This window comes from Bombina bombina, chromosome 1 (assembly GCF_027579735.1).
Source record: "Bombina bombina isolate aBomBom1 chromosome 1, aBomBom1.pri, whole genome shotgun sequence".
NCBI lineage: Eukaryota > Metazoa > Chordata > Amphibia > Anura > Bombinatoridae > Bombina > Bombina bombina.
In genome coordinates this window covers 1,251,229,652-1,251,255,378 of record NC_069499.1, presented here as the reverse complement: position 1 = coordinate 1,251,255,378, position 25,727 = coordinate 1,251,229,652, and positions in this window count along the sequence as shown.

Genomic DNA, 25,727 nt, shown 5'->3' with positions numbered 1-25,727 from the left:
GTAAACTGTCCCTTTAACCTTTTGTTAAGTATAATGTGCAGACGATTGCCCCCTGGATGCGTAACTGCCGCCAAAACTTGTGTTTCTGTATTATTGATATTTAATCATCTTGTGATATCAGACAAGTTATAGTAGGAATAAAACTTACTAAAATTTGAAATGAAACCAACTTCATTTGATTAATGTTAGTTCTTCATAACTGACACAATGGGAACAGCTGAATTTGCTGACTGTAGAAATTCATTTTTTTTTTTTGAGGATTTGCCTAGTAATGTTCGACCTATTCGTAAATTGTCTTCACTAAATCACTGCATGTCTGTGGGCATCAGAACATGAATCTACGGCAGCACTAGTATACTGTCTGATATGGTCTGTAGCAGTCTTGTAATCAGTATCAAACTCCTGATACTGATTACAACGATCTACTCTTATTACCTAACATAAAACTAGTCAAACTTTCTTGCTTACTATTGTAGGTCATCTGGCAGATGCTGGATATTTAATATATAAATAATACATTTTACTTTTTGTTTAAACAAATTGTCTTGTCTCTTATAGGTTAGAATCCACTAAGTGTGCAGATTTAAATTTCAGAACCCTTCTATAAAACAGTTTGCAGGAAATGTATATGTTTTTCTGTTGTTCAGGTCATCAGACTGTATAGTTCAGGTATTCCTTAAAGGGACACTGAACCCATTTTTTTTTTTTTCATGATTCAGATAGAGCATGTAATTTTATGCAACTTTCTAATTTACTCCTATTATCAATTTTTCTTCATTCTCTTGCTATCTTTACTGCACCAAAAATTGGCTGGCTCCTTAGCTTAGATGACTTCTTTTTAAAATAAAGATAGCAAGAGAACGAATAAAAATTGATAACAGGAGTAAATTAGAAAGTTGCTTAACATTGCATGTTCTATCTGATTTATGAAAGAAAAATGTGGGATTAGTATCCATTTAAGTTTTTGATTAGCAACCAAGCTGTTCCTACTGATTTTTGTATTACATATGATTAATTTACTTATTTTTACTTAGGGATTGTCAGTATATATAAGGAAGCTTGCACAGTAGATTGTACTCAGGCAAGCAGATGTGAATATTTCACTACTACAGGAACACAAATGGGCTGATCTCTCTCTCCCCCCCCCCCTCCCACACTAATGTTGCCTTGTTATAAAGCTATAGATATAGCTATAGATATGTTATTGTTTAGATAACATATCTATAGCTAGTACAGCAGTACTGAAATTATCGGTGTAGGTGGCAGCCTCAACAACTAAACACAGCTATTTCAAATTACAAAAAAAAGGTGAATGAGTTAATAGTAAACAATGTAATACTGATTTGCCTGTTGAAACTACCACAGATACAGAACGTATAAATGCAACAGTATTATTTATAGAAAAGCTATGTAAACAGCAGGGAGCAGCAGTAGTCAACCTCCCGGTGGGACTTAGAGAGACGGAGAGAGCCCAGCCTATTTGAAAGGGTATTTGTGCAGCTGCTTGGAAAACAATTTACTTTAGTGGAGCTGCTAGAACAAAAAAAATTATGTCAGCAACTGTCTGGATATTTGTTACGTGGCAGAACAGCTAAGCTCAGGATGGAAAGAGTCTGGGTATTTAAGCTCATTGGCTGCCATGTAGTAGCATTTGGCAGCTAATGTCTTGAACCTAAATTAATGGTTTAGTCCAATTTGCAAACAGTGTATCCCCATGTGTCATCTTTATAATTATACTTGCAGCCTCCTTTTCCATTATTGAAAATCAGGACCCCCCTAAAGGACCTTTTTGGAACAGAGATTTGCCTCTCTTACACAATGACCAACGACAACCTTAACCATTTAGTGCTAAAATTTAAATGACATTGTATTTAATCCAGCCTTCTAGAGTACAGTATGCTTAGACTTTGTTTTTGGTTTGTTTCTTTTAAATCATTTGTGATTTATATGTGGTATAAACATTAAAAACACACAACCAATTTAAAGTACTAAAGTACAACATATTGTTCAAGCAGTTGTTATGTGTTATTTTATTTAAATATATAATGTAGTGTTTTCCCCCTGGACCTATGTAATAGCCAATAAAATGAATATATATATTTTTTGTACTGTAAAGAAAGAAGACGGCAAGAAAGCTCCTCACCCATTGAGACGCAGAACCTTTTATGGTGTTGCGGATTTAATTTGATTGAGTTTTTTTAACGTGAATACATGATTTTAATTGTTTGTCTTTTTAAGTACACGGTATTACAGTATTAAACACTATTAGCCTTCTCTCTTCTTTTCTAAGCTTACTCCACCAGTGAAAGGACGTCCCAAAAAGTGGAGCCCTGATACTGTGAGAAGAAAACAAGCTTCACCTTGTCTAAAAGGAAGCCTACCCTGCTAAAGGATACAGGAAGAACTTTGCACTGGACATTTATAAAACAGTACTACATATATATATAGCCTAGATTTTGGGCTGAATCCTTGATTTGGACCATATTTGTAAAACACTGGCTTAACTCTTATCATCCTGGCTAATTGTCACCTAGAATGACAAGGAGTTGACCATATCAGCATTAATTTTATAGGAAGCATACTGGTGAATGGGAATATAAATGGGAAAATAATAAATTATGACAGCCAAGGTAAAGGTGAACCTGGTCTTGGAAGCCAATGTGATATAGGTAAACAATGGAGTCTTGACAGCCTAGAAAAAAGCTGTAGTCACTTTTAAAACAAATAAGCTGTTAAATATAAAGCATATATATAAAACATTTTAAAGCTAGTAAAAATCCCTGTGGAACATTTTGGACTAGTGTTAAATGTGATATAAAACTGGCAACTGCTAATGATGCACACTTAAGCTGCTTTGGGGATAGCAGGGATACATGACCAGTATGTAGGGAAGAGAGTGACCCAAATATTTATTTTGAAAACGGAAAGCCATGCAGAAACTCAGTTTTCAAAGTTATCATTTTCCAGAACTAATTAATACATATTGATTAATTAGCTGTGCAGATTTGTAATATTCACTCTGAGAGCCAGATAGGGTTGTCATTTGTCCTCCACAAAAATACAGGGCAATCTATAGGTGACTGGGCATGACTTTTGGGTTGCACAACCTTTCCCCACCAACGCTATACCTTAGACCAAACTTTTGATCCTACCATGTCAATTTCTCCCAACTAAGCAGTCATTTATTTTACACTTTGGCTGACAATAATATACAAATCAATAATTGTACCTCTTTGGTTGTTAATAACATGTAAACAGTAGAGATTTGACCCCTGTCTTTCTATTACATATTTGTTATAAATTGAGGCATAGGAGGCCTTTTACATCTAGATAGCACTCTGGACTTAAAAAAAAAACTGGACACAAATTGGAAAAAGTCTCCTTTATTTTTGTGAAGAATTTACTGAACAGCCTGCTAAAATAGTCTGGTTAAATTATGTATATTATTCTATAGGCTTAAATCTTCCAACAGTGAAAACATATTAATGATTGATTAATTCATATTTTGTATTCACCAGAAGAATCAAGCCTACAGAATAATATGACATGGACACCTGGGTAGCATCCTGGTTTTCAAAACAATATTACAGAGCTGATAATATATCTTGTGATAACAAATGATGCATCACAGATCACACTTGCATAAATGATTAGCTGATACTGTTTATATTTTATGTAAAACATATTTTGTCCCATGCATGACTTTAGTGTGCCTATAATGTTTTTATTTATAACCCATCTTAATATGGGGGGATTTCAGTTTTATGGTTGTAAAGTTTTCAGATTGTTTGAGGTACTTTTATTGAGTTGGGGCTTACATGTAACTGAGAAGAATTAGCTAAAATTTCTCCATTGGAAAAGTTTAATTAGCAATTTTTACAGTTCAGAAACTTTAGTTTAAATTGATGTTTTATTAAGTGAATATCCCCTTATTTTTCTGTTATTTCGATTTATTAATATTTTTAAACTTGATTAGTGGTCAGTGGCGTCACTAGGGTTGGTGTCACCCGGTGCGGTAAGTTATGGTGTCACCCCCCCCCCCTCCAGAAAGCAGACACACACCAAAACACTGGCACACACACACTCAAACACTCAGACACACTTAAAAACATACTCAGATGCACACACAAACACTCGGAAACACACTCAGACACACACACAAAAACACTGAGACACACACACACACAAAAACTCAGACACACACATACAAAATATGTAAACTGCACTGCATTAATTATAAAGCTCATGCCTAGAGCTGCTCCCTGGTTCAGCAGAGCATCAAATGAAAGATAACCAGAGCACTCTAAAATAAATCACTGAAGAAAAGGTTTAGGCGCGCAAACTATGAAAATTCTGCTCTCTGACTCTGTTCCAAGTCTGTCAGTGCACAGCCCCGGGCCGCATGCCTACCGCTTTTTATGGCCACACACAAAAACTCAGACACACACATACAAAATATGTAAACTGCACTGCATTAATTATAAAGCTCATGCCTAGAGCTGCTCCCTGGTTCAGCAGAGCATCAAATGAAAGATAACCAGAGCACTCTAAAATAAATCACTGAAGAAAAGGTTTAGGCGCGCAAACTATGAAAATTCTGCTCTCTGACTCTGTTCCAAGTCTGTCAGTGCACAGCCCCGGGCCGCATGCCTACCGCTTTTTATGGCCAATCACCTCTGCCCACCCCCAGACCCCCGCCCACCCTCCTACCTGTTCAGTGTGCACTTAGTGTACCGTAACCATAAACAGTCATGCGGTCAGGTGCCAGGCATCCCCTCACGATTTCCCAGTTCCCGTTTAGAGAGACAGCACAGCAGTGAGTGACTCCACTGTCACTGAGCAGTGAGCACAGATAGGCAGGCAGGTTTAGGCTAGCAGCGCAACTTTGCAAGCCCCATGGCATGCCCACAACATTCATAGAGAAATTGGGCAGGGGAGAAGCAAAGTACAAACAAGCATAAGCAGCCGGGAAAACTATTTGTTGAAATTGCAGCACTGGCTCAAGGGGCAAAAGACTTCCCCAGTGCCACCAATGTTCACAAATGCCAGCCCCTCTAATAAAAAAAATCTATGCATCTCAACATTGTATTTCTTTGAATTTCAATAAAATTAAAAAAAAAAAAAGTTTGTGTCACCCCCTGGAGGGTTTCACCCAGGTGCGGCCCGCACCCCCTCTAGTGACGCCACTGTTAGGGGTAATTTTTTAATCTTTTTGTTTAACTTTATAGTTCTGTTTTACTTGCAATTTATATTATTTGTATACCCGTTTGTTTATCACTTGCATTGCACTTTGTTTATAATTCTGTGTATAACTTGCATTGGACTTTGCTTATAATTTTATTTATTATTTTTTTTGCACAGGCACTTGTTATTTTACAAAATTTTATTCTTATTTTGCAATGTTGTTATATTATTAAAAATGTTTAACTGAGGGAAAAACGTATGACTCTCTTCAAACTGTAATAGTAATAGATAATAGAGGTAAGTGGGTGGAGCAAAGGCGGTGGAGGCCCTGCCAAATTTTCCCCGGGTGGGGGGGGGGGGTTGGCTGGGTGGTCTCAGCTCAGTTTGCCCCGACTATTACTGTGCATAATTATTAGGCAACTTAACAAAAAACAAATATATACCCATTTCAATTATTTATTTTTACCAGTGAAACCAATATAACATCGCAACATTCACAAATATACATTTCTGACATTCAAAAACAAAACAAAAACAAATCAGTGACCAATATAGCCACCTTTCTTTGCAAGGACACTAAAAAGCCTGCCATCCATGGATTCTGTCAGTGTTTTGATCTGTTCACCATCAACATTGCGTGCAGCAGCAACCACAGCCTCCCAGACACTGTTCAGAGAGGTGTACTGTTTTCCCTCCTTGTAAATCTCACATTTGATGATGGACCACAGGTTCTCAATGGGGTTCAGATCAGGTGAACAAGGAGGCCATGTCATTAGATTTTCTTCTTTTATACCCTTTCTTGCCAGCCACGCTGTGGAGTACTTGGACGCGTGTGATGGAGCATTGTCCTGCATGAAAATCATGTTTTTCTTGAAGGATGCAGACTTCTTCCTGTACCACTGCTTGAAGAAGGTGTCTTCCAGAAACTGGCAGTAGGACTGGGAGTTGAGCTTGACTCCATCCTCAACCCGAAAAGGCCCCACAAGCTCATCTTTGATGATACCAGCCCAAACCAGTACTCCACCTCCACCTTGCTGGCGTCTGAGTCGGACTGGAGCTCTCTGCCCTTTACCAATCCAGCCACGGGCCCATCCATCTGGCCCATCAAGACTCACTCTCATTTCATCAGTCCATAAAACCTTAGAAAAATCAGTCTTGAGATATTTCTTGGCCCAGTCTTGACGTTTCAGCTTGTGTGTCTTGTTCAGTGGTGGTCGTCTTTCAGCCTTTCTTACCTTGGCCATGTCTCTGAGTATTGCACACCTTGTGCTTTTTGGTACTCCAGTGATGTTGCAGCTCTGAAATATGGCCAAACTGGTGGCAAGTGGCATCTTGGCAGCTGCACGCTTGACTTTTCTCAGTTCATGGGCAGTTATTTTGCGCCTTGGTTTTTCCACACGCTTCTTGCGACCCTGTTGACTATTTTGAATGAAACGCTTGATTGTTCGATGATCACGCTTCAGAAGCTTTGCAATTTTAAGAGTGCTGCATCCCTCTGCAAGATATCTCACTATTTTTGACTTTTCTGAGCCTGTCAAGTCCTTCTTTTGACCCATTTTGCCAAAGGAAAGGAAGTTGCCTAATAATTATGCACACCTGATATAGGGTGTTGATGTCATTAGACCACACCCCTTCTCATTACAGAGATGCACATCACCTAATATGCTTAATTGGTAGTAGGCTTTCAAGCCTATACAGCTTGGAGTAAGACAACATGCATAAAGAGGATGATGTGGTCAAAATACTAATTTGCCTAATAATTCTGCACTCCCTGTATATATATATATATATATATATATATATATATACAGTATGTATATATATATATATATATATATATATATATGTATATATATATATTTCATATAGGTGGTGAGAGTCCCCAAGCTAGTTACTGATGGGATATACATTCCAACCAGGAGGGGGCAAAGTTTGCCAAACCTCAAATGCCTATAAATACACCTCCCACCTCACTCATACCTAATTTTAAAAACTTTGCCTCCTTAGGAGGTGGTGACGCATGATGCGTTTGATTTCTTCAGTGAAAGGCACTTCTAAGCATATTGAAGCCCAGTTCCTCTCTAAGTGCAGTGTTTGTCTGAGGCATGTGAAGGGAGTATTACCTGACCATGTTTTTGCCTTTTGGAAAGCTTTTCATAAGGCTCTCTGTAAATCGGTCTCAGGGATTCATCTGCTGCCTCCCTTTATAGATTGACAATATACTCTTGTACCATTATCTCTGCTGATATGTTTCAGTACTGGTTTGGCTGCCTGCTATATGTGGATGGGATGCTTGAACACGTATCTTCCAAAGCTAAGTGTGTTTGTTGTAAAAAAGCTGATCTAAATTCTTCAGCTCAATTATGTGGCTCTTGTTTTGACAATTTGTTTCAGTACTGGTTTGGCTGCCTGCTATATGTGGATGGGTGTCTTTCACAGTAAGTATATACTTTTATTATATAAGACACTCTGAGCTATGGATTGGGCACTTTTTAACTAAAGTTGTTATATATTGTTTGTATACATGCCTTGAGTCAGTAATTCAGTGCTCTTTTTTAGTGACTTTAATTAGTGGCTTAATGTTTGTCAAGGTTGGTAGAGTCTGTGAAACATGCACATTTTTTTTTTTGGAGCTAGTAATTTATAAATTAGGATGTTACGTATTATATTAGTCTAGTCTCATGAAATGTTGATAATCACATTTTATGCAGTATAATAGAAGTATCCATTTAGGCTTTATTTAGGTAGATTTGTTATTTTTTGTTTATACAAACTAAATTCTTACCTGCTTTTTAAAGTGATAAGTGTATTAGAAATTTGTGCGCATGTTTATGTCATGTGTGACGCGTCATCATTTTGCGCCTTTTTTGGCACAAAAAATTCCCTGCAAGCATTTTCCCGCCAAATTTGCTGTTATAAGCTCTGCTCCCAGCTCATTCAGTGCCCTCAGAAAACACATATGGCTAGATTACGAGTTTTACGTTATGAGTGAAAAAGCCTCATACCGCTGATTTTTCACTACCGCTGGTATTACAAGTCTTGCAGGTATAGCTGTACCGCTCACTTTTTTGGCTGTAAAGCAACGTAAATACCGCACCTTTCAAAAAGTCCTTTTTCAATGGGACTTCCATAGCGACGGTATTACGAGTTTGGCCTGGGAGGCCAAAAAGTGAGCGGTACACCCTATACCGTCAATATTCGTACCGCCTTCTAAAGTCAGTAGTTATGAGTTTTACGTTACAAATCTGTAGCATAAAACTCATAACTAAAGTCTTACAAAATACACTAACATCCATAAACTACCTAAACCGAGGCCCTCCCGCATCGCAAACACTAAAATAAATGTATTAACCCCTAATCTGCCGCTCTGGACATCGCCGCCACTATAATAAACATATTAACCCCTAAACCGCTGCCCTCCCACATTGCAGACACTGGTTAAATATTATTAACCCCTAATCTGCCGCCCCCAACGTCACTGCCGCCACTATACCAAAGTTATTAACCCCTAAACCTAAACCTAAGTCTAACCCTAACACCCCTAACTTTAATATAATTAAAATAAATCTAAATAAAAATTACTATCAATAACTAAATAATTCCTATTTAAAACTAAATACTTACCTGTAAAATAAACCCTAAGCTAGCTACAATGTAACTAATAGTTACATTGTAGCTAGCTTAGGTTTTATTTTTATTTCATAGGCAAGTTTGTATTTATTTTAACTATGTAGACTAGTTAGTAAATAGTTATTAACTATTTACTAGCTACCTAGTTAAAATAAATACAAATGTAACTGTAAAATAAAACCTAACCTGTCTTACACTAACACCTAACATTACACTACAATTAAATCAATTAAATTAACTACAATTACAATACAATTAACTAAATTACAAAAAAAAATAAACACTAAATTACACAAAATAAAAAAGAGATTATCAAATATTTAAACTAATTACACCTAATCTAATAGCCCTATCAAAATAAAAAAGCCCCCCAAAATAAAAAAAAACCTAGCCTAAACTAAACTGCCAATAGCCCTTAAAAGGGCCTTTTGCGGGGCATTGCCCCAAAGAAATCAGCTATTTTACCTGTAAAAAAAATACAAACAACCCCCCAACAGTAAAACCCACCACCCACACAACCAAACACCCCAAATAAAATCCTATCTAAAAAACCTAAGCTCCAAAATTGCCCTGAAAAGGGCATTTGGATGGGCATTGCCCTTAAAAGGGCATTTAGCTCTTTTCCATTGCCCAAACCCTAAGCTAAAAATAAAACCCACCCAATAAACCCTTAAAAAACCTAACACTAACCCTCGAAGATCCACTTACAGTTTTTGAAGACTGGATATCCATCCTCATCAAGCCAGGAGAAGTCTTCATCCAAGCATGCAGAAGTCTTCAACGAAACCGGGAGAAGTCTTCATCCAAGCAGCAAGAAGTGGTCCTCCAGACGGGCAGAATTCTTCATCAAGACGGCATCTTCTATCTTCATCCTTCCGACGCGGAGCAGCTCCATCTTCAAGACATCCGGCGTGAAGCATCCTCTTCTGTCGACGGCTACTGAAGAATGAAGGTTCCTTTAAGGGACTTCATCCAAGATGGCGTCCCTTGAATTCTGATTGGTTGATAGAATTAAATTAATCGGAATTAAAGTTGAAAAAATCCTATTGGCTGATGCAATCAGCCAATAGGATTGAGCTTCAATCCTATTGGCTGATCCAATCAGCCAATAGGATTGAGCTTGCATTCTATTGGCTGATTGGATCAGCCAATAGGATTGAAGCTCAGACTTCTCCCGGCTTCGTTGAGGACTTCTGCCCACTTGGATAAAGACTTCTCCTGGCTTGATGAGGATGGATGTCCGATCTTCAAAAACTGTAAGTGGATCTTCGGGGTTAGTGTGTTTTTGAAGGGTTTATTGGGTGGGTTTTATTTTTAGCTTAGGGTTTGGGCAATGGAAAAGAGCTAAATGCCCTTTTAAGGGCAATGCCCATCCAAATGCCCTTTTCAGGGCAATGGGGAGCTTAGGTTGTTTAGATAGGATTTTATTTGGGGGGTTTGGTTGTGTGGGTGGTGGGTTTTACTGTTGGGGTTTGTTTGTATTTTTTTTTTTACAGGTAAAAGAGCTGATTTCTTTGGGGCAATGCTCCGCAAAAGGCCCTTTTAAGGGCTATTGGCAGTTTAGTTTAGGCTAGGTTTTTTTATTTTGGGGGGCTATTAGATTAGGTGTAATTAGTTTAAATATTTGATAATTTCTTTTTTTGGTGTAATTTATTGTTTATTTTTTTTTTGTAATTTAGTTAATTGTATTTAATTAATGTAATTGATTTAATTGTAGTATAATGTTAGGTGTTAGTGTAAGACAGGTTAGGTTTTATTTTTACAGGTACATTTGTATTTATTTTAACTAGGTAGTTAGTAAATAGTTAATAACTATTTACTAACTAGTCTACCTAGTTAAAATGTATACAAACTTATATGTGAAATAAAAATAAAACCTAGATAGCTACAATGTAACTATTAGTTATATTGTAGCTAGCTAGGTTTTATTTTACAGGTAAGTATTTAGTTTTAAATAGGAATTATTTAGGTATTAATTGTAATTTTTATTTAGATTTATTTTAATTATGTTAAAGTTAGTGGGTCTGAGGGTTAAGGTTACGTTAGGGTTAGACTTAGGGTTAGGTTTAAGGGTTAATAACTTTAGTATAGTGGCGGCGACATTGGGGGCGATGACATTGGGGGCGGCATATTAGGGGTTAATCAGTGTAATGTAAGTGTTGGCAATGTCGGGGCAGCAGATTAGGGGTTAATAAGTATAATGTAGGTGTCGGCGATGTCGGGGATGGCAGATTAGGGGTTAATAAGTGTAACATAGGTGTAGGCGATGTCGGGGGTGGCAGATTAGGGGTTAATAAGTGTAGGTAGGTGGCGGCTATGTCGGGGGCAGCAGATTAGGGTTTAATAAGTGTAATGTAGGTTTCGGGGCGGCAGATTGGGGTGTTTAGACTCGGGGTTTATGTTAGGGTGTTAGGTGTAAACATAAATTTTCTTTCCCCATAGGAATCAATGGGGTTGCGTTACGGAGCTTTACGCTCTTTTATTGCAGGTGTTAGGCTTTTTTTTTTAGCCGGCTCTCCCCATTGATGTCTATGGGGAAATTATGCATGCGCACGTAAAACCAGCTCAAAGCAGCGCTGGTATTTGTATGCAGTATGGAGCTTATATAGGAGCATGGATAAAAAATTTGCAGAATTATTATTTTTTTTTAAATTTAGTTTTTTTGCAATTATGTCTCAAGCTGAACATGCCTCTGATGTTACCATAGGATTTGAGATGCCTGAACACGTATCTACCAAAGCTAAATGTGTTTGTTGTAAAAAAACTGATCTAAATTCTTCAACTCAATTATGTAGCTCTTGTTTTGACAATTTTTTAAATGCTGATAATATATCTATGAGTACAAATGCATCCACTTTTATTCTATCTCAGTCTAATATACATAGCATTCCTGCAGAAATGAAAGATTTTATTGCTGCAGCTATTATAGAGAAGGCAATGACTGTTATTCCGCCTTCAAATAAAAGTAAAATGATTTTGCAACATTTTCCTAAACCTATTGAATTAAGTTCTGACTTTCAGCATACTGATATATCCTCTACTGATGGGGTTTCCACTGATTCAGAGGACACCACAAAAGAGACATATATAGACAAATCATCTTTTTTATTTAAGATAGAATATATTCACTCTCTTTTAAGGAAGTTTTGTTTACTTTGGGTATTGAGGAGTCTAAACCTCCTGATGATAATGCTAGTAATCGTCTAAATTCTGTATTTAAGACTACTGTTATTACTCCTGAAGTAATTCCTATTCCAGATGCTATCAGACTCGGCATTCCGGGGAGTGGTCTCTCCATCCAGATGTATTTTATCAGATTGTGCAGATGTGGGGTCTTCCAGACATATATCTAATGTCCTCTCATATGAAAAAGAAACTTCCCAGATACCTCTCCAGGTTCAGGGATCCTCAGGCGAACATGATGGATGCTCTAGCAGTTCCATGGTTTTACCAACCTGCTTACATTTTTCCGTCTCTGGTTCTTCTTCCAAGAGTAATCTCAAAGATCATAATGTAAAAATCATATGTGTTTCTGATAGCACCAGCATGGTCTCACAGGTTCTGGTATGTGGATCTTGTGCTAATGTCCATTTGTCAACCTTGGTCACTTCCTTTAAGATTAGACCTTCTGTCTCAAGGCCCGTTTTTCCATCCGGATCTCAAATCTTTAAATTTGAAGGCATAGAATTTGAACGCTTATTCCTTAGTCATAGAGGTTTCTCTGACTCTGTGATTAACACTATGATACAGGCTAGTAAACTTGTTTCAAGGAAAATATATCACAAGGTTTGGAAAACCTATATTTCATGGTGGTCCACTCATGGTTATTCTTGGCATTCTTTTAGAATTCCTAGGATTCTTCAGTTTCTTCAGGATGGTTTGGATAAAGGTTTGTCTGCCAATACTTTGAAAGAACAAATCTCTGCTCTTTCTGTTTTATTTCACAGAAAGATTGCTAATCTTCCTGATGTTCACTGTTTCATATAGGCTTTGACCTGTTATTAAATCATTCTCTCCTCCTTGAAGTCTAAATTTGGTATTAAAAACTTTGCAGGCTCCTCCTTTTGGATATTTATTTTTTTCTTGGAAAGTGTTATTCCTCTTCACTATCTCTTCTGCTAGAAGAGTTTCTGAATTGTCTGCTCTCTCTTGCGAGTCTCCTTATCTGATTTTCCATCAAGATAAAGCTGTTTTGCAGACTTTGTTTAAATCTTTGCCTAAAGTTGTGAATTCTAACAACATTAATAGGGAAATTATTGTTCCTTCCTTGTATCCTAATCCTAAGAATACCCTTGAACATTCTTTACTCTTTCCATTCTTTGGATGTGGTAAGAGCTTTAAAATATTATGTTGATGCTAATAAAGATTTCAGAAAGACTTCTAGTCTGGTATTTTTTCTGGTTCCAGAAAAAGTCAGAAAGTTTCTGCCATTTCTTTAGCAACTTGGTTAAAACTTCTGATTCACACAGCTTATTTGGAGGCAGGGTAGTCTCTGCCTCAGAGAATAATAGCTGATTTTACAAGATCAGTTGTTACATCTTGGGCTTTCAAGAAGGAAGCTTCAGTTGATCAAATCTGCAATTCAGCCACTTGGTCGTCTTCGTATACTTTTACAAAATTTTCCATTTTTAAGTTTTTGCTAACATGCTTGCGTTATAGTCTATACCGCCGCAATCCATTCCGCTGTCTGAGACCAGTAGTTATGGATTTTGCGAAACAAAAATGTTTCACGAAACTCATAATTAAAATGTTACAAAGTACACTAACACCCATAAACTACCTATTAACCCCTAAACCACCACCCCCGCTTCGCAAATACTATATTATACCTATTAACCCCTAATCTGCCGCCCACCCACATCGCCAACACTAAATAAACATATTAACCCCTAAACTGCCAACCCCCCACATCGCAACTACTATAATAAACCTATTAACCCCTAATCTGCCAGCCCCCACATCGCATATCACTAAATTAAACCATTAACCCCTAAACCTAACACCCCCCTAACTTTAAATTAATAGTTACAATATAACTATCTTAATATAAATAAAAAACTTACTTGTAAAATAAATTACAAATGTAAAAAAAATTAACACTACGAAAACCCCCCCCACCAAAACTACGAAAAATAAAAAAACACTAAGATTACAAAAAATAATAAACTAAATTATCCAAAATAATAAAAATTAAACCTAATCTAATAGCCCTATAAAAACTAAAAAGCCCCCCAAAATAAAAACACCCACTAACCTAACAATAAACTATACCAATAGCCCTTAAAATTGCCTTTTGTAAGGCATTGCCCTAAGTTAAACAGCTCTTTTACATTAAAAAAGTACAACAGTAAAACCCCCCACCCAACCAACCCCCCAAATAAAAAAAACATAAGTCTAAAAAAACCTTAACTACACATTTCTCATAAAGGGGCATTTGTATGGGCATTGCAGCTCTTTTTACTGCCCATAATAAAATAAAAAAGCCCTAATCTAAAAAAAAAAAACACCTAAAAAATAAAATAAAAACCTAAACCCCAAATATAGGTACTCAGCGTTCCTGAAGTTCGGTGGAGAAGATCTTCTTCTAGGCATTGAAGGTCTTCTTCCAGATGGAGACATCTTCATACAGCGCAGGGACCACTTCTATCTTCATCCAGAGCAAAGGCGGTGCGGAGTGGAAGTGACCACGGAACAGGACCGGCGACCGTTGAGCCATCCAGCGTGGAGGATCCTCTTTATGCGATTGTTGCTGCACACTGAAGATTGAATGAAAGGTATCCCTTTTATATTGGGGTACCGTTGCATTCCTATTGGCTGAAAAATGCCCTACAAAAGACCCTTTTAAGGGCTATTGGTAGTTTATTGTTAGGTTAGAGTTAAGTTATGTTTTATTTTGGGTTGGCTTTTTTGTTTTGTGAGTGCTGGACTTTCTCTGTGTGTTGTATTCATTTGTTTTGTAATTTTCCCTATGGTTCTTGCACCCAGACCTGTCTGGGGTTAACTGCCTGTGACTCTGGGGACAGCACAGCTTCCTGTGAGTGACTGTGAGCACCCAGGGCTGAGCATGTTGCAGGGTCATGGGATGTGTACCTGGTACGGTATGAGAGTGCAGTCCCCTTCCATGTTTTGTATATGTCTAGGGTGATTACATAAGCCTGTGCACCCTTCCCTTGTTCCCAGTTTGTTTGGATTTGAAAGCTTGCATTGTGTGGCTGTTTTAGGGTCCCAGGTATTGGAAAGGACCTTGATGTGGTACCTGGGCTTGTCCCATTTGGCCAAATGCGGTAACTAATCTTTCCATTTTTGCTTTTAAATCTTAGCTGAGAGCTTGGAAGTGAGTGCTGGACTTTCTCTGTGTGTTGTATTAATTTGTTTTGTAATTTTCCCTATGGTTCTTGCACCCAGACCTGTCTGGGGTTAACTGCCTGTGACTCTGGGGACAGCACAGCTTCCTGTGAGTGCCAGTGAGCACGCAGGGATGAGCATGTTGCAGGGTCATGGGATGTTTACCCGGTACAGTATGAGAGTGCAGTCCCCTTCCCTGTTTTGTATATGTCTAGGGTGATTACATAAGCCTGTGCACCCTTCCCTTGTTCCCAGTTTGTTTGGATTTGAGAGCTTGCATTGTGTGGCTGTTTTAAGGTCCCAGGTATTGGAAAGGAACTTGACGTGGTACCTGGGTTTGTAAAAATAAGTAGTTTTCCAGCCTCCAGTCAAGTTAAAAAGACCTTTATTAATTTCTTACAGGGTCCTTCATATCAACCAACAACGTTTCAAACCTATTCCAGGTTCTTAATCATGTCTATTGAGTAGTGTACAGGTGTGTCTTTTATACCTGTCCAATCTTCTATCAGTTTACACAATAGTGCCATCTTGTGGTTAAAATTTAAAATTACATGTGATAGATAAGTTTTTAGATTTATTAATTTTTATTCTTTTCCTAATGATTAAAATGTAATTTTCTAACTCCTTATATTTATCACATGAAATATTAAAACCAAATTATAATATATACAATTAAAACCCATGCACATAATAATATCAGAATCAATATGCTGCTACAGATATGTGCTAAAATTTTTAGAAAAATAATGACCATTCAAAATCTTTGTTCAGACCTTCAGGTATCATTGTATTTAATTTATTTATCCAATACATCTCCCTTCTTTTAAGCATTTGGTCCCTGTTACCTCCCCTCCTGGGTCTGTCAACTTGTTCAATTACTTGAAATCTAAGTTGACTGATGTTATGACCCATGGAGAGGAAGTGACAGGAAACAGGAGCTTCCAGATTTTTATTCCTGATGTTAGACTTATGTTCAGTGATTCTAGTTCTTACTTCCCTACTTGTTTCACCTATATAAATTCTAGCACACGGACACTTGATGAGATATATAGCGTATGTGCTTCTGCATGTCAAGTATTTCTTTATTGGATATTTAGTTCCCTTAATGGGATGAAAAAATTCCTTCCCTTTTATTATTGAACTGCAGTGGCTACAATGTAAGCAAGGGTAACAACCCCTATTGTCTGACCCTATTGTTGTTTGTAGATTTTTCTTTTTGCTACCTATATCTGCCCTTACCAATAAGTCTCTCAAATTTTTCGTTTTTTTGTAAGCTACCATAGGTATGTTTTTAAATTCATCAACTTGGGGATTACAGTCTTTCAATATGTGCCAGTGTTTATTTATAATGTGTGATATCTATGTTCCTAAAGAATTATATTGAGTGACAAATATTCTGTTTTCTTGTGTCTCCTTTTTTGTATTATCTTTCTGATTTTTGCAGTGTTCTAATTGTTTTGTAATTAATTCTTCTGGATACCCTCTTCTTTTGAATTTTCTGCCATTTCTGTTAGTCTGATGTTACATTTCCTTTCGTCAGTTACTATTCTTTTTACTCTTTTAAATTGGCCTTGGGGTATTGCTTCTATCGTTTTTTTTAATGAAAACTGTCATATTGTAATACTTTATTTTTGTCTGTTGGTTTTACATATAGATCGGTTTTCAAAAAACCTTGTTCTTTATACACAAAAGTGTCTAAAAAGGTTACTCCTGTTTCCTCCATGTTAAGTGTAAATGTGAGACCAGCAACAGATGTATTGAGATGTTGTACAAATTGCAATAGGCTACCAGTGTCACCCCACCATATGCCAAATATGTCATCCACAAATCTCCACCATGCTGCACCATTTTGTAAAAATAATGGATGTGAATATACAAATTTCTCTTCTATGTGGGACATAAAAATGTTGGCATATGTTGAGGCAACACTGGAGCCCATTGCAGTACCTTGCTTCTGCAGATAAAAGGTGTCTTGAAATAAAAAATAATTTTGATATAATATAATAGATAACAGATCTGTTAGAAATTGTATTTCTTGCTCATTATATTTGTTATTAGTTTTCAATGTATTAGTTACTGCCTCAATTCCGCTTGTATGCTTAATAGATGTATATAAGCTAGTAACATCTAATGAGTATAGGATACATTTGTCTCCAATCTGTCCAATATCTTTTAATTTTGCAAGAAAATCATTTGTGTCTTTTAGATATGATGATGTATCTAATAGGTAGGGTTGTAATACTTTGTCTAAAAAAACTGCAATTTTTAAAAAAATGGAATTTACTCCTGCCACTATTGGGCCTCCTGGTGGATGAAATTTGTCTTTATTTATTTTAGGTGAGATATATATTACCGGTCTTACTGGGTTTTTTTCAATTAGACATTCTTTGAATTCATTTGTGATGATACCATTCTTAGTTGCTATATTTGTGATGTGTTCTATTTCTTTCCCTATTTGGATTGTAGGATCTCTAGTCAGGGCTTCATATACTGTGGTGTCATTTAGTTGTCTTTGTATCTCTTTCACATAATCTATTTTATTTAGTAAGACTACTGCTCCGCCCTTATCTGCTTCTTTTATTGTGATTTCATTGTTATTTTTTTAACTTGTTAATGGATTCTTGTTGTTTCCTATCTATTTGTACTAGTTCTCTCTTTTTATTTCTTTTGAATAAGTTTTTTACTTCTTTTTGAACTAATTTTGCAAATGTGGCTACACTATGTTGTAAGGGTGGATTAAATTTACTTTTTCCTTTAATACCAAATGTTTTAGGATCATTAAATTTTATGTTCTTTTTTTTGTCATCAATCTTACTTGTGATAGGTGTTTCTATCATGTTTTTAAGTGTGGAAAAATGTACTTTGAGTTTCAATTTCCTGAAAAACCTCTCTAAATCTTGTTCTATGATAAATTCATCATGTGTGTTTGGTAAACAATATGATAAACCTTTATTTAGAATTGCATGTTCTATCTCTGATAAGGTATAAATCGAAATATTATGAACCAAGTCATCCTCCGTGTTTCCTATATTGTAGTGTAACTCAGTATTGCTATTAATCATGGTATTGGCTTTAATATTAGTTTGTGTCTCATTCAATTTAAAAGTATTGTGGTTATGATTGGTGTTATCCCTTATTAAGTTCACATTAGTGGTGTTTTCTTTATCTAAAGTGCTAATGTCATTTCCAATGTGACTACTTAAAGTGCTATCAATTTTTAAAGTGTTTGTGTTTTTTGCAGCATTATTTGTTAAAGTGTCGTGATTAATTAAAGTGATATCTAGTTTTAAAGTGCATACATTTTCTGCATCTCTGCTCTCTAAAGTGCTTTCATTTTCAACATTGTTAGTTACATTATTCGCCAAAGTGTTATTTAATCCTAAAGTGCATACATTTTTTTCAACATTACTTTTTAAAGTGCTTTGATTTGCAATACTTTTTTCATTGTCAACATTCAACAAGGGATTTTTCATGTTAATATTTGTACTTATGCAATACTGTGAGTCTTTAAATACATTGTTCATTTCTTTATTTCGTCCATCATTTCCTTGGTGAATTGTGTCTTTTAAATGTCTATACACAGTGTCTTTAGGTGCATTTACTTTACCCATGTTTGCTGTGTCTTCACATGTTGCACTCCTGCTGTGTCTTGTTCGTACCCTGTTGGTGGTTAAACTCGAGTACCTTATATTTTCAGGATCCGTTATCTCCCCATTCTCTTTGTGTACTTCTTCTGGTATATTTTGTAGCTCTGCGCCGCTACTCAATAGCGGTATTGCCCCCGTTGGTATCCTCTCGTTCGTCGGGCTCTCTGGCGCTCCGGTTGTGGCGTTGAAAGGTATGCGCCTCTTCCGATGCTTGCGCCCGGCGCGGTGTGATCTACGTCTGAATCCTCGGTTAAAAAACCGGCAGACGATTCTGAACCACTACCGCTGATATCATCCTGAGCTGGGCGTTTTCTTGCTTCTCTCCTTCGATCTCTGATTTCTGCGTTGGGGGGTCTTTGGTTGCTGTTTCTCTGTCGCCATTTGTAGACATTACCAGATAAGTAGTCCTGCTCATCTCTTATGAATTTGGTTCTTTTGCGGCACTCCAGTTGTTTACGGTACTCTTGTGTTGATTTTTCCACTTCTTTAATTAATTTGTTATATTCGTCCAAGGAAATCTTATGTATAAGTTGTTCTTTCTGTTTGTTTATAATTTCTTTGTATTTATTTATTTCTCTTTGTGCATATTCTACAGTCCATGTAATGATATCATATGAGCATTTGTTGAGAATGCTTTCAAATTTTTCACAATAATCTTTTTTGTCTGAAAAAAGTGTAGGACAGGTAGACATCCTCAATCCTCTAGGTATCCTTTGGACTTTATGATATTCTCTTAATGTTATGGCATGTAATTCTAAAATCATTTTTCTTTTGCTGTTTTTTTCAAAGTTTCTACTTGTTGCTTCCCCAGATGTAATTTGTAAAAAGTCTCTGTTACCTGATACTGTAGCATATACCTGTTGAGCTGATTCCTCATCGTATGCAAATGTTTTAGGAACCACTTCAATTGTTTTTTCAGCATTTTTTTCAGCCATACAGGGAGTGCAGAATTATTAGGCAAGTTGTATTTTTGAGGATTAATTTTATTATTGAACAACAACCATGTTCTCAATGAATCCAAAAAACTCCTTAATATCAAAGCTGAATATTTTTGGAAGTAGTTTTTAGTTTGTTTTTAGTTTTAGCTATTTTAGGAGGATATCTGTGTGTGCAGGTGACTATTACTGTGCATAATTATTAGGCAACTTAACAAAAAACAAATATATACCCATTTCAATTATTTATTTTTACCAGTGAAACCAATATAACATCTCAACATTCACAAATATACATTTCTGACATTCAAAAACAAAACAAAAACAAATCAGTGACCAATATAGCCACCTTTCTTTGCAAGGACACTCAAAAGCCTGCCATCCATGGATTCTGTCAGTGTTTTGATCTGTTCACCATCAACATTGCGTGCAGCAGCAACCACAGCCTCCCAGACACTGTTCAGAGAGGTGTACTGTTTTCCCTCCTTGTAAAACTCACATTTGATGATGGACCACAGGTTCTCAATGGGGTTCAGATCAGGTGAACAAGGAGGCCATGTCATTAGATTTTCTTCTTTTATACCCTTTCTTGCCAGCCACGCTGTGGAGTACTTGGACGCGTGTGATGGAGCATTGTCCTGCATGAAAATCATGTTTTTCTTGAAGGATGCAGACTTCTTCCTGTACCACTGCTTGAAGAAGGTGTCTTCCAGAAACTGGCAGTAGGACTGGGAGTTGAGCTTGACTCCATCCTCAACCCGAAAAGGCCCCACAAGCTCATCTTTGATGATACCAGCCCAAACCAGTACTCCACCTCCACCTTGCTGGCGTCTGAGTCGGACTGGAGCTCTCTGCCCTTTACCAATCCAGCCACGGGCCCATCCATCTGGCCCATCAAGACTCACTCTCATTTCATCAGTCCATAAAACCTTAGAATAATCAGTCTTGAGATATTTCTTGGCCCAGTCTTGACGTTTCAGCTTGTGTGTCTTGTTCAGTGGTGGTCGTCTTTCAGCCTTTCTTACCTTGGCCATGTCTCTGAGTATTGCACACCTTGTGCTTTTGGGCACTCCAGTGATGTTGCAGCTCTGAAATATGGCCAAACTGGTGGCAAGTGGCATCTTGGCAGCTGCATGCTTGACTTTTCTCAGTTCATGGGCAGTTATTTTGCGCCTTGGTTTTTCCACACGCTTCTTGCGACCCTGTTGACTATTTTGAATGAAACGATTGATTGTTCGATGATCACGCTTCAGAAGCTTTGCAATTTTAAGAGTGCTGCATCCCTCTGCAAGATATCTCACTATTTTTTACTTTTCTGAGCCTGTCAAGTCCTTCTTTTGACCCATTTTGCCAAAGGAAAGAAGTTGCCTAATAATTATGCACACCTGATATAGGGTGTTGATGTCATTAGACCACACCCCTTCTCATTACAGAGATGCACATCACCTAATATGCTTAATTGGTAGTAGGCTTTCGAGCCTATACAGCTTGGAGTAAGACAACATGCATAAAGAGGATCAAGTGGTCAAAATACTAATTTGCCTAATAATTCTGCACTCCCTGTATTGTTTGTTTATTTGATCCTCTGTAGATGCAAGTGCTTTCAAGGCTCCAAAGTATTATATGCAAATGGTGAAAGACAGCACCTCTCTTTTCCTTTCTGGGGCACAGGAAAGAGTTAGCCAAACCCCAATATGTATTCAAAAATAAGTAGTTTTCCAGCCTCCAGTCAAGTTAAAAAGACCTTTATTAAATTCTTACAGGGTCCTTCATATCAACCAACAACGTTTCAAACCTATTCCAGGTTTTTAATCATGTCTATTGAGTAGTGTACAGGTGTGTCTTTTATACCTGTCCAATCTTCTATCAGTTTACACAATAGTGCCATCTTGTGGTTAAAATTTAAAATTACATGTGATAGATAAGTTTTTAGATTTATTAATTTTTATTCTTTTCCTAATGATTAAAATGTAATTTTCTAACTCCTTATATTTATCACATGAAATATTAAAACCAAATTATAATATATACAATTAAAACCCATACACATAATAATATCAGAATCAATATGCTGCTACAGAAATGTGCTACAATTTTTAGAAAAATAATGACCATTCAAAATCTTTGTTCAGACCTTCAGGTATCATTGTATTTAATTTATTTATCCAATACATCTCCCTTCTTTTAAGCATTTGGTCCCTGTCACCTCCCCTCCTGGGTCTGTCAACTTGTTCAATTACTTGAAATCTAAGTTGACTGATGTTATGACCCATGGAGAGGAAGTGACAGGAAACAGGAGCTTCCAGATTTTTATTCCTGATGTTAGACTTATGTTCAGTGATTCTAGTTCTTACTTCCCTACTTGTTTCACCTATATAAATTCTAGCACACGGACACTTGATGAGATATATAGCGTATGTGCTTCTGCATGTCAAGTATTTCTTTATTGGATATTTAGTTCCCTTAATGGGATGAAAAAATTCCTTCCCTTTTATTATTGAACTGCAGTGGCTACAATGTAAGCAAGGGTAACAACCCCTATTGTCTGACCCTATTGTTGTTTGTAGATTTTTCTTTTTGCTACCTATATCTGCCCTTACCAATAAGTCTCTCAAATTTTTCGTTTTTTTGTAAGCTACCATAGGTATGTTTTTAAATTCATCAACTTGGGGATTACAGTCTTTCAATATGTGCCAGTGTTTATTTATAATGTGTGATATCTTTGTTCCTAAAGAATTATATTGAGTGACAAATATCATTCTGTTTTCTTGTGTCTCCTTTTTTGTATTATCTTTCTGATTTTTGCAGTGTTCTAATTGTTTTGTAATTAATTCTTCTGGATACCCTCTTCTTTTGAATTTTTTGGCCATTTCTGTTAGTCTGATGTTACATTTCCTTTCGTCAGTTACTATTCTTTTTACTCTTTTAAATTGGCCTTGGGGTATTGCTTCTATCGCTTTTTTTGAATGAAAACTGTCATATTGTAATACTTTATTTTTGTCTGTTGGTTTTACATATAGATCGGTTTTCAAAAAACCTTGTTCTTTATACACAAAAGTGTCTAAAAAGGCTACTCCTGTTTCCTCCATGTTAAGTGTAAATGTGAGACCAGCAACAGATGTATTGAGATGTTGTACAAATTGCAATAGGCTACCAGTGTCACCCCACCATATGCCAAATATGTCATCCACAAATCTCCACCATGCTGCACCATTTTGTAAAAATAATGGATGTGAATATACAAATTTCTCTTCTATGTGGGACATAAAAATGTTGGCATATGTTGGGGCAACACTGGAGCCCATTGCAGTACCTTGCTTCTGCAGATAAAAGGTGTCTTGAAATAAAAAATAATTTTGATATAATATAATAGATAACAGATCTGTTAGAAATTGTATTTCTTGCTCATTATATTTGTTATTAGTTTTCAATGTATTAGTTACTGCCTCAATTCCAATACTCATCCAATATCTTTTTATTTTGCAAGAAAATCATTTGTGTCTTTTAGATATGATGATGTATCTAATAGGTAGGGTTGTAATACTTTGTCTAAAAAAACTGCAATTTTTGAAAAAATGGAATTTACTCCTGCCAATATTGGGCGTCCTGGTGGATGAAATTTGTCTTTATGTATTTTAGGTGAGATGTATATTACCGGTCTTACTGTTTTTTTTTCAATTAGACATTCTTTGAATTCATTTGTGATGATACCATTCTTATTTGCTATATTTGTGATGTGTTCTATTTCTTTCCCTATTTGGATTGTAGGATCTCTAGTCAGGGCTTCATATACTGTGGTCATATCTAAAAGACACAAATGATTTTCTTGCAAAATTAAAAGATATTGGACAGATTGGAGACAAATGTATCCTATACTCATTAGATGTTACTAGCTTATATACATCTATTAAGCATACAAGCGGAATTGAGGCAGTAACTAATACATTGAAAACTAATAACAAATATAATGAGCAAGAAATACAATTTCTAACAGATCTGTTATCTATTATATTATATCAAAATTATTTTTTATTTCAAGACACCTTTTATCTGCAGAAGCAAGGTACTGCAATGGGCTCCAGTGTTGCCCCAACATATGCCAACATTTTGTATGTCCCACATAGAAGAGAAATTTGTATATTCACATCCATTATTTTTACAAAATGGTGCAGCATGGTGGAGATTTGTGGATGACATATTTGGCATATGGTGGGGTGACACTGGTAGCCTATTGCAATTTGTACAACATCTCAATACATCTGTTGCTGGTCTCACATTTACACTTAACATGGAGGAACCAGGAGTAGCCTTTTTAGACACTTTTGTGTATAAAGAACAAGGTTTTTTGAAAACCGATCTATATGTAAAACCAACAGACAAAAATAAAATATTACAATATGACAGTTTTCATTAAAAAAAAAAAACGATAGAAGCAATACCCCAAGGCCAATTTAAAAGAGTAAAAAGAATAGTAACTGACGAAAGGAAATGTAACATCAGACTAACAGAAATGGCAGAAAAATTCAAAAGAAGAGGGTATCCAGAAGAATTAATTACAAAACAATTAGAACACTGCAAAAATCAGAAAGATAATACAAAAAAGGAGACACAAGAAAACAGAATGATATTTGTCACTCAATATAATTCTTTAGGAACAAAGATATCACACATTATAAATAAACACTGGCACATATTGAAAGACTGTAATCCCCAAGTTGATGAATTTAAAAACATACCTATGGTAGCTTACAAAAAAACGAAAAATTTGAGAGACTTATTGGTAAGGGCAGATATAGGTAGCAAAAAGAAAAATCTACAAACAACAATAGGGTCAGACAATAGGGGTTGTTACCCTTGCTTACATTGTAGCCACTGCAGTTCAATAATAAAAGGGAAGGAAGTTTTTCATCCCATTAAGGGAACTAAATATCCAATAAAGAAATACTTGACATGCAGAAGCACATACGCTATATATCTCATCAAGTGTCCGTGTGCTAGAATTTATATAGGTGAAACAAGTAGGGAAGTAAGAACTAGAATCACTGAACATAAGTCTAACATCAGGAATAAAAATCTGGAAGCTCCTGTTTCCTGTCACTTCCTCTCCATGGGTCATAACATCAGTCAACTTAGATTTCAAGTAATTGAACAAGTTGACAGACCCAGGAGGGGAGGTGACAGGGACCAAATGCTTAAAAGAAGGGAGATGTATTGGATAAATAAATTAAATACAATGATACCTGAAGGTCTGAACAAAGATTTTGAATGGTCATTATTTTTCTAAAAATTGTAGCACATTTCTGTAGCAGCATATTGATTCTGATATTATTATGTGTATGGGTTTTAATTGTATATATTTTAATTTGGTTTTAATATTTCATGTGATAAATATAAGGAGTTAGAAAATTACATTTTAATCATTAGTAAAAGAATAAAAATTAATAAATCTAAAAACTTATCTATCACATGTAATTTTAAATTTTAACCACAAGATGGCACTATTGTATAAACTGATAGAAGATTGGACAGGTATAAAAGACACACCTGTACACTACTCAATAGACATGATTAAGAACCTGGAATAGGTTTGAAACGTTGTTGGTTGATATGAAGGACCCTGTAAGAAATTAATAAAGGTCTTTTTAACTTGACTGGAGGCTGGAAAACTACTTATTTTTGAATACATATTGGGGTTTGGCTAACCCTTTCCTGTGCCCCAGAAAGGAAAAGAGAGGTGCTGTCTTTCACCATTTGCATATAGTACCTGGGTTTGTCCCATTTGGCCAGATGCGGTAACTAACCGTTCCATTTTAGCTTTTAAATCTTAGCTGAGAGCTTGTAAGTGAGTGCTGGACTTTTTCTGTGTGTTTTATATATATATATATATATATATATATATATATATATATATATATATATATATATAATGTCAAGATGAGCACTCTCACTTCCAAATTCAGCTGCCAGGGTGCTAGTGGGTAGTCTG